Source organism: Lepidochelys olivacea (genome assembly GCF_965140295.1).
Source record: "Lepidochelys olivacea isolate rLepOli2 genome assembly, chromosome: 2".
Lineage (NCBI taxonomy): Eukaryota > Metazoa > Chordata > Testudines > Cheloniidae > Lepidochelys > Lepidochelys olivacea.
Window position 1 is genome coordinate 75,787,439 of NC_140412.1, and position 14,599 is coordinate 75,802,037.

Sequence of the window (14,599 nt, forward strand, 5' to 3'; positions counted from 1 at the left end):
GTAGAAAAAAATAAATATTAACCCTTGCAATTAGAAACTTAGAGCACAAAGCTGGAAGCACAGAGTTACAAGTGGCTGTGAGAAAACAGATTGTTTCATTAAATTATTTTCCTTTAAAACAATTAGATTTCAGCTTGTCCAAGAGGGTATATTTTTAAGAGGGATACATTAACTAGAAATGTTATTCAAGACTTACTTGCTTTTGCATTTTATCTTCAAGAAATAAGACACTCATGACTGATCCATGTCATTTTTAAAAGAGCAAGAACTCTGTAGACCCATACAATTGTTATTGAAAATCTATGTGTAAGTATATTGTTATTATTGTTTATTATTTGTACTAAGCCTCTAGAGGTCTCAATCAGGATCTGGGTCCCATTGTGCTAGATGGTATACAAACACAAACTAAAAAGACACAGTCCCTTTCCCAGTTTACAATTTAAGCACTGAAATAATCAATAGTAACAATATGGGGCTGCATGTAGCCTTTCATTAGAACCTTGCTATTTTGCATGCCACAGGTGAGCCAGCCAGATAAATAGAAGGCAACATTTGATAAGGGAAAATGAAGGTAAATGTATATAACAGTAAATCCTGTCTAAACTCTAGGGACTCATTAGTAATGTTTTATTTTTAAAATTAAAAAGTTGAAATTTTTAATCAACTCTAGTCAGCTAACTTTTGAGGCAGTGTTGACAACATAGCTGAGGACAATAGTGGAAAGTTAATAAATTGACTTACCAGTACCTGTCATGAGATATTGTCATTTCTTTTCTCTTCTCATCTGGGTTCAAGCCTGTAAACCTCCATCGCTATTAGTAGTCCTTACTCATTGGGGTCACTAGCATAAGCCTGTCAGTAAGAATTTTCAGTATCAGATTCTGTGATGGGATGTTCACCCACACCCAGCCCTGAAGAGGGCCAAGCTGGCTCAGAAGGGACTTATTAACCATACAGGCTGGACATTGGGGAGAGCCAGGGATTGAAAAAGGCTTATTGATGATGAAGCTGGGTCTGAGCAGGCTGAGCAAGTACAAAGCCAAGAAGTTTGTAGCAGAAGGGGACTGTAGAGAGAGAGTGTCTGCAGTCAATCTCCATGCACAGAAAGGTGGGTAGGAGGAAATCCAGAGGGTAAAAGGCCTGAGATCCTAGCCCTGCAGGAAGGTTTTACCCAGAGATACTGTGGAGAAGAAAGCCTGTGGAAGGTAGAGTGTGAAGAAGCCCAGGAAAAGAACAGCGAGGGTGGAGACTGTGGAGACCTTGGCTGCTGATTATAGGGTTTATGGACTAGAACCTTGAGTAGCAGGTAGCCCCAGGTTCCCCTACCAGCCACTGGGAAAGTAGCACGGACTTAGAATTGGTACGGAGGACTGCCTGAGATGGCATATGGACAGTTTACCTAGCTGGGCTTTGATACCCTGGAAGGGAGGGGGTGCACGGAACAGACTGTATAGTAACCTGGTTGGAGGGCTGAGTCATGAAGAGAGAGCACCTTGAGTCCTGGAGAGTGAGAAGGGGCCACAGGATGAGCGAGTGACAGAAGAGGGCTCTAGACCAGATGATAGCTGATCTCCAGACCCAGCCATGAAGAGGTTGCACTTCAGTTAGTGTACTCTGTTACAGGTTCCTTTTCTTCTTACTAGCAGGTAAAGGTTTGTCTCTTTACACAGCACACTAAACTTGGACTCTGACTCTGGTTTAAGCCCACACAGAAATCAGTCAGACTCTGCCAGAAACCCCTCTGACTCAAGTCAACTGCAAGGGAGGTGGGTCAGAACCAGAGTCCCACTGTCATGTGTGACAAAGCTCAGGCATTTTGCCATGTGGACTCAAGTCAGGTCGCCAGACTCAGATCTTGAGTCCATTAACACTACGTTACAATCTCCTGGGACTGTGCTTCCCAGTCTTTCAATCCCAAAACTTCCCACTCATTTCCTGGAAAGTAAAAACAACCTCCTGGTTTAAATGCAGCTGCTCAGCATTCAAACCTTCATTTCCATGTGGCGTGGTCAACTGGGAACACAGTCAACCCTCATTTGCCTTAGCCTAGCTAATTCTAAGAAGTTTTGCATCAAGTGCTAGCTGGCCAGAGGAACACTGCCGGATTCTGGTTAACTTCTGGTTTGAGGTGAGCAAGCCATTCTACTTCAGCAATAGCACAAGAAATCATCATCATCTTTACATAACTATATCTGAGTGGTTGGAAGTGCTGGGGATCGACCAGACAGCAGAAAAATGCAGAGAGTGAAACAAGCTGCTGCAAATCAAGTACTACGAAGTTTAGGATGCTAGCGACACCTCTGGGAACTCCCAGTCTTCCTGCCTCTTTTACAAGGAATTGGACTGGTTATTGGGAATGGTAGCAAGCACTGATCCCAGACTGATGCAAGACAATCTACTGCACAGGGATAGTAACCTTATAACTCCCACCCCCTGTTCCAGGCACCACCTGAGGAGAGCGAGCCACCAGGTGAAGGCCAAGAAGTGACCCTGGTGCTGAGGCCAGTACCCAAAGAGGCTATGCTGCTGGAGCAGCTAAAGCACATTTTAGGTTTGTAATCAAAGGAGCTGTTTGGGAATGGCCTTGGGGAGCAGCCTGCTGCAGAACCAGCATCAGAGCAAGCACAAGTGCCTGGTGAGTTTCTGCCACCAAGTTTGTTATGATTAATATATGGCTGGGGGGGATTTCTGGCAGATGGGCCTATAAAGTTATTAATATGAGCAGGGTTTTTGATGCGCCTCTGTCCATGGCAGAACCTATGCCATTTCCCTAGTGCCCCCACCTGCACCACATGAGATTCAAAATGGACACCGGGGAATGAAGAAGAAAGTTAAACATGCAGTTATGACATTTTTATAAGTTCCTCATGGATATGAGTTTGGGTTGTGGTGTCACAATTAGCTGTACAGACCCCTCCGGTCTAATACAGCACACCTTGTAAATCTGCCTTGCCTGCACTGTCCTGGACCACCTGTAAACTGAGTCCCAATAAAATCTGGCTGGTATGAGTCCAAATAAGACTAGAGTGTGTGTGTTTGGTCCATCACTGGCTTTAAAGAGTCCCAATTACATTGGAGGGTGGCAGTCTGTGTTAAAATACCCCAGGGCTGGCAAGAAGTTGAGTTTGTGCATGGACGCAGGTGCTTGGAAGGAGGCTGTATTGCATATCTGTTCTAATCAGCATTTTGTTGCTTTTACAATGAATTTTTCATCCATTGAAGGCTGGTGATGAAAGTGAACATCTCCTGGAGCAGGAACTCCAGATGGTTGGTTATGTTCTGAGGCAGGGCATATTTATTAGGGCTGCCTCTAACTTATGAGCCCCCTCCATTCTGAGATATGCTGTCACTAGACAGCTAAACATCTTCTTACCATACACAGATGTCTGTCCTTTGCTGGCCTGGAACAGAAGTTTATGCTTCCACTCAGGAACCTCCAGAATATCAATGTTCTCCAAAGCTTGCCCTGCCTGAGAAGATGGAAGAACCATAGCTAGTAACTAGACCACTCATAAGTAAGGTTACGTTTATATCACAAAAAGAAAAGGAGTACTTGTGGCACCTTAGAGACTAACCAATTTATTTGAGCATGAGCTTTCGTGAGCTACAGCTCACTTCATCGGATGCACGAAAAGCTCATGCTCAAATAAATTGGTTAGTCTCTAAGGTGCCACAAGTACTCCTTTTCTTTTTGCGAATACAGACTAACACGGCTGTTACTCTGAAACCTGTTTATATCACAGAATCCATGACTTCCAGAGACCTCTGGTACATTCTCTGCTTCAGCCCCAGGGGCTGCAGGATTCTGGAGCTGGCAGCCAGCAGGGCCCTGGCAGCGTTCTAGCAACAGGCAACTCCCTGCAATGTTCCAGGGACAGGTGACAGACTCCTGAGGGCAGGGCCTCCTTAGGCATATGCAGCTGCGTAGGGCCCCTGAAAATTTGGGGAACTGCTGGGTCTTAGTGTCCACCCTCCTGGCTCTCCTATCCCTGTTCTGACCCTTCCTGCAGGCTCCCACAGCTGGCTGCTGCAGCCTGGGGAGTCTTCCTCAGGAGGGGATCTAGTAGTTAAAAGTGAAAAAGCCTCCAGCCTGCCAGACCTATTAGCACAACATTGAAACTGTTAAAGAGCCATTCAAGAAGTAATGAAGCCATTTAACAGGCATTTGCCAACCCCCAGGTATATACTGTCAGTTTCTGAATTTACTGACAAAAAACAGTTGTGCATTACTGTAATATTTGCTCAGAACATGGCAGTCTACAGGACCTTAGTTTACAATTTGCTTTAAAAATATTTAATTAGTCTGTTGAAGATTATAAAATCACATCTCTAAAAAATCCTTGCATAGATTTTTAGATGCACAATCATCTTTAGCCTTAAGTGCTTGGATTTTCAGACCTATAGTTTTTTAAATAAAATCTTTCAAAAGACCACCCTTATCTAAAATACACATTTTAATTACTATAGTAAAAAAACAAAAACAAACAAATTTACTTCCAAAGTCTTCCTGTCCATCCCTGTCTCCCTCATTAAACAGAGCCTTTAAAGGGACAACACCCCTTTCCTTCCAGATAGCTGGATAAAGAGTTTCCCTTTCTTTAGTTCTGACTATCTGATGAACTAGTTTTAAGAGAACTCTCCAGCAAAATCAGTACCTTAGTAAGATATAAAATCCTTTGTTATGCCTAAAATCTTTAGAAACATTTTTTAAAGTTGGTGAAATTTCATAAACATGTCTATTGTTATGGAGATCACACAAAGTCAATTAGGTTTCAGAGTAGCAGCCGTGTTAAAGCAATGAACATTGTTATAAACACACTAAACCTCTGTAACTAATTTAAAATTATGTCTTTGTTTCAGTGAGTTAAATATGTAGTAATCTGGAATGATTACTTTATGAAGGTTTAAGAGTACATTTAAAATATAAAAATCAGCTTAGAAATACTGATTAAGAAAATGTAAAACAGAGAAAAGCTGCATCATGTATTCCATAATATTTAATGTTGTGTTTAGCAAGACAGCTGACTCACCCTTACTACAAAGTTTTTGCAAATAAATGTCTGGCAAACTTCAGGGCATATCAAAAAACCTGTGACTGACATTTTTTTATTCCCAAGTTTAATTAGGTACCTTCTGCATGTCCATTCTGCGTGAGGGAAAGGGTACGGGGGTCTCTGTGGGTAACTGTGACTCTCCACCAGCATGATGCGGGCCGGGCATCTTGTTATCCTTTACTGCCTCTTCCCTCCCCCCACCACTGGGCTGCGAGCTCAGGCTGCTGTCCGGCATAGGGGCACCAGTTTAATAATACTGCGTAGGGCCCCATAAATCCTAAGGACAGCCCTGCCTGAGGGGTTGCTCCTCAGGATTCCAGCGACGAGCAACAGCCTGGTGTGGGGGGAGAGGCGGGGGTTGCCTCAGGTGAGCGGCTGGGGGTGTCCCGTTTTCTCTTTGGGAAATATGGTCACCCTGCAGCTCTCAGCTGCTGTGGGCGGAGAGGGAACCCCACAGCTCCCAGCCACTGTGCTGGTGGGGGAAACCATGGAACCACAGCAGCAAAAGTCACAGACAGGTCACTGCTTCTGTGAATTTTTATTTATTGCCCGTGACCGGTCTGTGACTTTTACTAAAAATAACCATGACAAAATCTTAGCCTTACTCATAATGTAACCTTTCTGCCAGCTGGAGCCAGCAGCAACCAGGGCTGGGTTCAATATCTAGGGGGTTCCTTTCCATTGATACAACACAGAACTGGCTTGAGCTCCCATCCAGTAACCTGGAAAAATTACACCACCGCGGGTGCCTCTGAGAGGCAGTACTTCCCCACTCGCAAGCACAGAGTCTGCGTGTAGAAAAGAAACTTTAATAAAAGGAGGGAAGTAACTTTGTGTTAATTTGGGAAAACACTGCAAACAGGGTTCATAAATGAAAGACCTACCCCCAAGTAAGTTGGGGAGTGTCCTTTTCCCCTCAGGTTCTTAAATCCAGCAATCCAAAAGTCCCTTTTATATCCCCAACCCTTCTCTGCACCCCACTCACAGTTGCTGTCCTTGGTCAGTGCAGACCCAGAGTTCACAGGTGCATCTGCAGATGTTTACCTTCCCAGCACCCCTGGGCCAGGGGAGGTAAAGAGGCACCTTACTTGCTCTGCTTCTCTGGCACTTGCTTGCCACCCCCTCTCTGCCAGCTGCCCTGGTGGCTGCTTGCCTGCACTGCCCCCCTCTGCCAGCTGCTCTTGGTGGCCACCTCTCACTTTTCTCACCATGCCTCTCCAGCTGCACCTCTCCAGTTTGCTGTCAGTCACCTTCTGATGCCACCTGCTTCTCTGTTGTGATCTCTTCACATCAGTCTCTTTGTAATTTTCAGCTCTTTGTAGGCAGGGCAGAAACCCACTCCTACCACAACTGATTTTAGCTCTGATTGAGCATTTAACATAACAAAGAGGCCTCTAATGAAGCCTATTTAGCTTTTTCTTTGAGGGAGGAAGGGGGATGAAAGAACAGGTTAAAGGAGTCCAGGGAGGACCCTTGAGGGAGAGTATACTACCTAGCTAGAACATATGTCCCTACCCCCTCTTGCTTTTCCAGGGCTGTTGCATTTGAGCCCCTGGCTTAATGAGGTACTTTCAGCTGAGGGTGACCCCCTCATTTGGGAGAGGTTAAGCACAGTTCTGCTCCTCTTCATTCACACCATAACGACAACACATTGATAACAGCATTTCACTACCCCTGCACTCAGTACTAAAGTGATTTGTAACCCAACACCAGCCAGGGTTGATCACTTTAAGCAAAACACGGCTCTATCTGCTGGATATCTAAGGAGAGCAGGAGCAAACTGTATTTGCATGAACACACCTAAAGTCTCTCCCCCCTCCCAGCTAGCTGTCAGGGAAGAATTCATTCAGATCCTGGTTACCTCAAGTTCCACCTACCTCCTTCAGGAAAAAATGAAGAGGATATAAAAATCATTTCAGCTGAGTTTTAAGGCATGCCTTACCATGATGGGTGATGGTTTTCAGTGCTACTCCATAAGATGGCTGAAGTGGCCAGTGTCTTGTGTGACTAAAATACAGCCAATGGATTAAAAAGTTTCTTCATTTTTTTTACCTTGAATTAAAGCAACCCCTGTTAGAAAGTGGGACATGTAACTTGTTTTTTTTATCCGTGGTCTGACAATAATGTGCTCTGTCTCTCATTTCCATGCCCTCCACCTCCATAGGGCAAACAGACAGCCTGGGGGAGTAGACCCACCTACTGCAAGCAAAGAGAAAGAGTCCAAGGTGAGCTGATGGGAGAGTTGCGAGATAAAATGAATTGGCAAATAAGAGTTCAAGAAGGGCCAAATGGACAAAAGGACAATGATGCAAGAAGGGTGGCGAGAGAGGCTGCACAGTGTGAGGAGATATCGGTAGATGGATTCATGGAGCATGACTGCCACGTGGGGGAGGAAACAGAGTGCAGTAGAAAGCTGTTTGAGCTATTACCTGTGCTCAGGGTTACCAGACTATGGGCTCTAGGGCAACCTTCAGCTCCTGCTCCCGCCCAATGCCCTGAGTACCTTCCATGTTATCATGTGCTGCAGACTATGCAGCCTTTTGTCAATTCAGAGGATGGCTGGACCACGTCACAGGCAAAGATTACTAGCACGTGGAATTAAAAAAAAGGTACCCTCTGCATTCATTGACCCAGTCCAGCTGTGGCCTGTTCACTGGATCCACTCACTGCTAGGGGAGCCTCCTCCTTGCCACACAGGGGATCAGCCCTTTCTGGATCCAGTGCCCCCTTTCGCTGCTTGCTGCACGACCTGCCGTCTCTCTCCCACTCTCTGTGACTCAGGGTGCTCTGTCTTTGTGGCTTGGCCCTCTGGCCAGGTCACTATGGTCCTGCCCTACGGGGGTATCAAAGTCTTTCCTTACAAATGGTCTCAGGGAAATTCTCATTCACTGCCCTGATAGTGCCACTTCCCCAGTGGCTGTTAGGGGAATCTAGGCCCTGTCTCCGCTCCAGTTTCCAGCTCAGGGACCCTCTAATCAGCAACCACGGTCTGCACCATCCTCAGCCTTGCTGCCTTTTTCCTGAATCTTTCCTACACCTTCTGGCTCCCCCACTCTCTGGGTTTGCCAGCCCAAACTGCAGACTAAATTCCATATCCCCAAACACACCTCCCTTCCCCCAGGCACTGACTACATACCACTTCCCCGCATTCCCTTTCTGCTAACAGCTTCCTGGCTTTATAGAAGTCCTTTCTCCAGCTGGGCTCCATCATTAAGGCTTTCCTGTCAGCCTACCTATCCCCCTGCTTTCTTGCAACCTTATAGGTTAACTGGCCCCTCTGGCCTACATTAACCCCTTCAGGGAGAGTATGGGGAACACTCCTTATCATACCTGTACGTACAAAACACACAAGAAAGGCCAAGGGGAACAGAGGGGACTCCCAGGAATAGCTGGACATGTTATTTGGGAACCTGAACCTTTCATTATTTTGGTACTGAGTTTGTTTATTAAACTCTGTTTTGATGGAAACTGGTCTGTGCTTTGAGTTCTTATGCTGGTAAGTAAATACCTATATAAAATATGGGGTTGATTTTACACAAGGCTGTAACAGCAAGTTTTATTATTTGTAATGTTAAAAGTGGCACCAACTGTAAAGAATGTCATCACATGCCCTTCTCAATATTTTTTGTAATAAAAATGTATACACTGTCATCATGATAATCTATAAACTGAGTTTATGGCCAGTAGTGATCAGATTTATGAAGATGTTATCCACGTGTTTATGGAATTCATGTTACCAACACATTTACAAAATTCTTTCCGCAGCTGCCCCATACCCATACACAGCACAATCTCAAATATTGTTTCATTCCCTGATTTCCATCGTGCACATGGTTACAGCACCAGTCAGTTTCCCCCAGTGTTCTGCGCATGGTTGGTGGAGACAGCAGGCCCAATAATGTGGACTACATTAACACTGGCATCCAAATGGTTCTGAAGGCAGAGCCAATGGGATTTCAGTCTGCCATATGCACATCCACCCCATCCTCAGAGTATGTTTTCATAAGAAGTGGCAGCAGGGGGTAAGCAGGGTTACCTAGAATAACAGTGGGGACAATGACTCCTTTTATAACAATGTCATTCAATGTCATTCATTCCCAGCTTGTCCATGAAGGCAAAGTCCCGATCTCAAGAACACCCTGGCATTATGCACCCTGCCAGTGCATCCCAGGTTAGTGACCATGAAACTGTCCCTGTGGTTGAGCAGGGCCTGCACACCAATGGAGCAGTACTCTTTGCAGTTTATGTGCTCTTTGCAGAGGGCAAACTATAGGCATGTGATTTCCTGGTGCAGTTTAGAAAGGCCATTATCTCAAAGCCACCAGTAATTTCAGGAACATTTTTAACACTGTGGGTACATCACAGTCCTGATTGCTTGCAAATCTCTGCCCCAACACCTCCCACATTTGATTTGGGAACTACAAACTGGTTAGCCATGGACCTGTAACTGTCTAGGGTAGTCAGCTTCCAGATAACTATAGCAATCTGCTTCTGGACCAGCATCGTCTCCCTCATGTGGGTGTCCTTGTACTGGAGGGTGGAGACAGGCTAGTCACAAACCTCCAGGAACATCTGCTTCTTCCTGTGAAAGTTCTGGATCCACTGTTAGTCATCCCAGGTCTGCATGACAATGGATCCTCCTAGTCTGTGCTTATGGCCTTGCTCCAGAAGCACCAGTCTACATGGGAGGAATCTGCAGCTAAGGCAACAGGCATGAGCAGCATCAGCTGTGTCAGAGTATGCTCTTTCCAGAGATGCCTTCGACAGTTCACAAACAGCTGCCAAAATGTCCAGGAGCATCTCGCTTTGTTTCCCAAAATAGGACTGAGAGCATGAGGTGGAGAAGTTCTTCCATGGGGCAGAAGCTGTGTTGATGGCTCCAGCTGCTGGGAGCATGCGGGGTCACATAACTCGGCTGGATGTGTTCCCAGGCTAAAACCACCCAAAGCACTTCTGGTCACCTCCCATAGGAGGGACAGATAAGTTCTCCCACAACGCACTATGAAACAAGCCCTAGAGTGGCTTCAGCTGGCACAGGTGCTAGAAACCCTGGGGTACTATAGAATACTCCCACAGAAGCTGAAGTTCCGACCTGGGTTTGTGTAGCGCAGTATGGATGCCCCAGCACGGTTGTGAGGCCTGCATGTCCAGTGCAGTGTGGTCGCTCAAGCACAGGCTTGGAAACATCAAGTCTGTAGGAAAGGGTCACACAACCCTGGGCTTAGTGTGCAGTGTAGACATACCTTGAGGTGCTAAATAAATTAACAAAGCAGTAATATATTCAAGACTTGTTTCTGTCAATATCTGTTGACTGAATTGGTCTAAACCCAAATCTGGATCAAATTAAATATATGAAATGAAATGTTAGAAACGCTTGTTTTTGTGATGTATTTAATGCTCATAGCAAGCTGCTGCTTTGTAGAATGTTGGCCATGGAGATCTGAATGTGAAAATGGTGGGGAAAGCCTCAGCTAGAATAATTCAGTGCAGCTCTGCTAAGTTCACTAGAGCTATTTACATCAGCTGAGGATCTGGCCTTACATTCAAACTGCTTTGATAGCACGGTCATAAAAGCATATGTGCATGGGGGAAAAATCATATTTTGTTGTATCCTTGTATCTTCCTTCCCTTCTTTTCCAGTGTCCATGACTTGAGAGCAGAAATGATGTCACTGTTCAGTGGCACAAAAGCAACCAGGCTGCAGTGAGATGCTGATTCTTCCTCCAATTTCTCCCTCCTTTCATGCTAGCCAGTTATTTTGGGAACACAAAGGGACGAAGTTTTTATTTTGTTACCACCATAAATCAGGGTTTGTGGAGAATTCCAGCTCTGTCAATAAGGAATGAACACACCCCATTGTCCAGACTGTTAAATCTAATTTGTAGAAGCATGGCATACGCATGCCACCCACCCCCCATCTTTTCACTGGTAAATAAAACAGGCAAAACACTCTGACTGTGGACTTGTGTATGTTTATACTTTTAAAAGCATATGAACTATGAAATCATTTCCTATGTAAACCCGGTCTCAATCTTCACAATTAAGTGGTAAGATTTAAATAAACACCTTTCTTTCTGTCATCTCTCTTGCACTCCTGATAGGGGTGGGAAGGATGGCAAAGGTGGTTTTCGTGCTTCCTCAGCCCTGGATAAGCTGAAGCCACTTCTGCCCCCAGCAAAAGCTGTAGCCCTGAGATTGCTCATCTAACACATGCTGGTGTGTAACAGGGCCCTAGATACTGTTACCCCAGTACGAATTGCTGGAGCACTCTGGTCATTCCCCCACTCCTGCCCCTGAGAGACAGGCAGATACCCACCCACACCCTCCAATGGTGGAAGGGTCCATACACATCCCCCACCAGTGCTGGAGAGGGCAACATCTCCCATGCAGTCCCCTACACAAGGGGAATGCCCAGCTGCCTTAAAACAGCCCTGTGGCCCCTTTGTGGCATGGAACCAGAAAAGCAGCAACAGAGTAAGGGCCAGACAACTGTCCTTTGATGTTTAAAACTTGTCTTCCTTGTTTCAAAATACCTCTGAACTTAAGAGAAAAATTATCTTTAAAACAGTGCATGTATGGTACAAGAGAAATGAGCAGTAGCCAGGATTGAACAGTCTCCAACAGTACTTACAATCTGTATTATTTCTCCATTTCAAGGTAAGGGTCAGTGTCAGGTTGCTCTTAGAAAAGCATAGGTTAAAGAGCAAATTTTGGTCAGACACAAAAAAAAAAAAATCTCCAGAAAGTGTGGGTTTTTGTTGGTTTGTTTTGGATAAATTTGTGGCTAAGCGTTGAGGATGTGGGGAATATATCTCAAACCTTGCTCAGATACCAAGGTGTTAGATACATTAGAAACGTCTAGAAAGATAATTAGTTTAGACAAAATGAGTTATTCACCTCTGTTCGAGATCACTTTTCTATATTTTGCTCTGTCTATACTAAAAAGAGTACTTTCATTTTAGGTTTATTGTGATTTTTGCCTTAAAATTCCTCAAGGTGGACTGATTTAAATCAAAGCAATTTTAATCAGATTTTAATCAGGATTTAAATCAGCAAGCAGGAAACCTTGATTTAAATAACTGATTTTAATCTCATTTGGCATTTGTACTTTTTCATTATTTTCCTAAGGAAGAGTTGATTCTCATTGGTTGGTAACCATTAAAACATAGAATCATAGAATAGAATAATAGAATATTAGGGCTGGAAGAGACCTCAGGAGGTCATCTAGTCCAATCCCCTACTCACAGCAGGACTAACACCAACTAAATCATTCCAGCCAAGGTTTTGTCAAGCCAGGCCTTAAAAACCTCTGAGAGCGGAGATTCCACCACCTCCCTAGGTAACCCATTCTAGTGCTTTACCACCTTCCTAATGAAACAATGTTTCCTAATATCCAACCTAGACCTCCCCCACTGCAACTTGAGACCATTGCTCCTTGTTTGGTCATCTGCCACCACTGAGAATGCCGAGCTCCATCCTCTTTGGAATCCTCCTTCAGGTAGTTGAAGGCTGCTATCAAATCCGCACCCCCCCACACTCTTCTCTTCTGCAGACTAAACAAGCCCAGTTCCCTCAGCCTCTCCTCATAAGTCATGTGTCCCAACTCCATAATCATTTTCATTACCCTCCGCTGGACTCTCTCCAATTTGTCCACATCCCTTCTGTAGTGGGGGGACCAAAACTGGACACAATACTCCAGGTGTAGCCTCACCAGTGCCGAATAGAGGGGAATAATCACTTCCCTTGATCTGCTGGCAATGCTCCTACTAATACAGCCCAATATGCTGTTGGTCTTCTTGGCAACTGCTGACTCACATCCAGCTTCTTGTCCACTGTAATCCCCAGGTCCTTTTCTGCAGAACTGCTGCTTAGCCAGTCAGTCCTCAGCTTGATTTGCAACTAAACATAGCCTTTACACTAAATTTGGTACTTCTTTTTGCTAACCAGGATGATGTAGACATGGCCATGTCTACACTACAGGTTCTATAGCAGCAAAGCTATGTACCATAGCCACCATAACTCCGTAGTGTAGATGCAGACTAGGGCGACAGAAAGGGTTTTTCCCATCACTGTAGAAACTCCACCTCTCCAAGCGATGGTAGCTGGGTTGACAGAAACATTCTTCCGTTAACTTAGCTGCATGTACTCTGGGGGCTAGGTTGGCATAGCTATGGCACACAGGGATGTGGACTTCTCACACTCCTGAGTGTTGCAACTATGTTGACCTAAATTGTATGTGTGAACCAGTCCTATATTTATCCATGTGTATGTTATGCTATATAATTGTTTAAGTAAATTTATTCAGATTCATAATTTTTACATTTCTCTGTTAAGTTAGAAAATGGCAGATGCCTTTATTTACTGAATTAATTTTTTTGTTTGTGATTTGTAAAAGATCTATTTGGATGAAAATTGGAATGCAATTAAAAATGTGCAGACAGCATGCAAAAAATAGTTAAATAAAAACTATCTTAAGTATGCTGAATACATACGAAAAAGTTTTTCAAAACATGTTTTGCATTTTAAACTAACTGATCTGTTAAACAATTGAAGTATTATCTTTAATTACTAATTGAATGGAGTGTTTCTGGTCACCATGTCCTTCAAGATTTTAGAACTAATAGATGCCATCCTCTCACATCTAGTTTTTATTCACAGACTGTGAGAGGAAAACAAGTTTTTCTGCTGTGTCAGCTCCCAATCAGTTTCTTAACTGAATGAGCGAGGCATTGAACGGAGCTAGCTGAATAAAGTGAAAAGAAGAAAATATACTCTCTGCACCTGAAGAAGAGTTTACTGCTGTCAAAAGTTGATTTAACATGCACTTCAACAAACTCTGGTTCCAGGTGCTTAGCCATGACTTCTACCAGTTCAGTGCGTTGACTTTTAATTAAAGTTCAGCAGCAACCATGTACTGCTGAATATTAATTTTTAAATTTAAATTAAATGATTTCAATAGGTTATAGTAAGTTTAGGCCATAACACAGATTGTTATAATTTCAAATTAAATTTTAAATAGGTTTATTTTTAAAAAGAAAAAGGATATTTAAATTTTTAAAAATCTGATGTTTTAAAGTAAATTTTTATCCACTCTGAAATTCCTTGTTAAATAGGGGCACTACAAAGGTGGTTTGACAATTCACAAAACCTTTGTTTATGGGGTTGATCTATTTTAATTTTGAACTTATCGAAATCTAAAAAAAACTGAACAATTTTCAAGGTAGGTCAATTTTTTAAAGCCTATACTTTAAAGACAAACCAGGATATAAGAAAGTAATCTATTTCAAAGCACCATTTGAGCATTCTTTTAAAGCAACTGTCTACACGTAAACATCAATAAATTTAAAGCCTTATTCCCAGCACGCTTCATTTGTCCTTGATTTTACATCTTCCTCTGCAAAAAGAATGCAAAGTTTGATGACAGGGTATACGCTTAAAAATATTTATAAATATTAGCGTATTTGTATTGCCATAGAGCTGAAAGATCAGATCAGTGTTCCAGTTCCTTCGTACTGGCCGCTGTACTAAGACATGACTCATGAGTT

The 14,599-nt window shown here is 43.7% G+C and overlaps 1 long non-coding RNA gene across 1 annotated transcript; it reads left to right on the forward strand.

Annotated features, from left to right (window-relative positions):
- Window positions 1-2,448: 2,448 nt before the first annotated feature.
- LOC311516651 lies at window positions 2,449-11,006 on the forward strand. The gene is made up of 4 exons (XR_014710469.1): window positions 2,449-2,635; window positions 7,219-7,279; window positions 9,156-9,225; window positions 10,695-11,006. It is a non-coding gene; the product is annotated as an uncharacterized lncRNA (long non-coding RNA).
- Window positions 11,007-14,599: the final 3,593 nt, after the last annotated feature.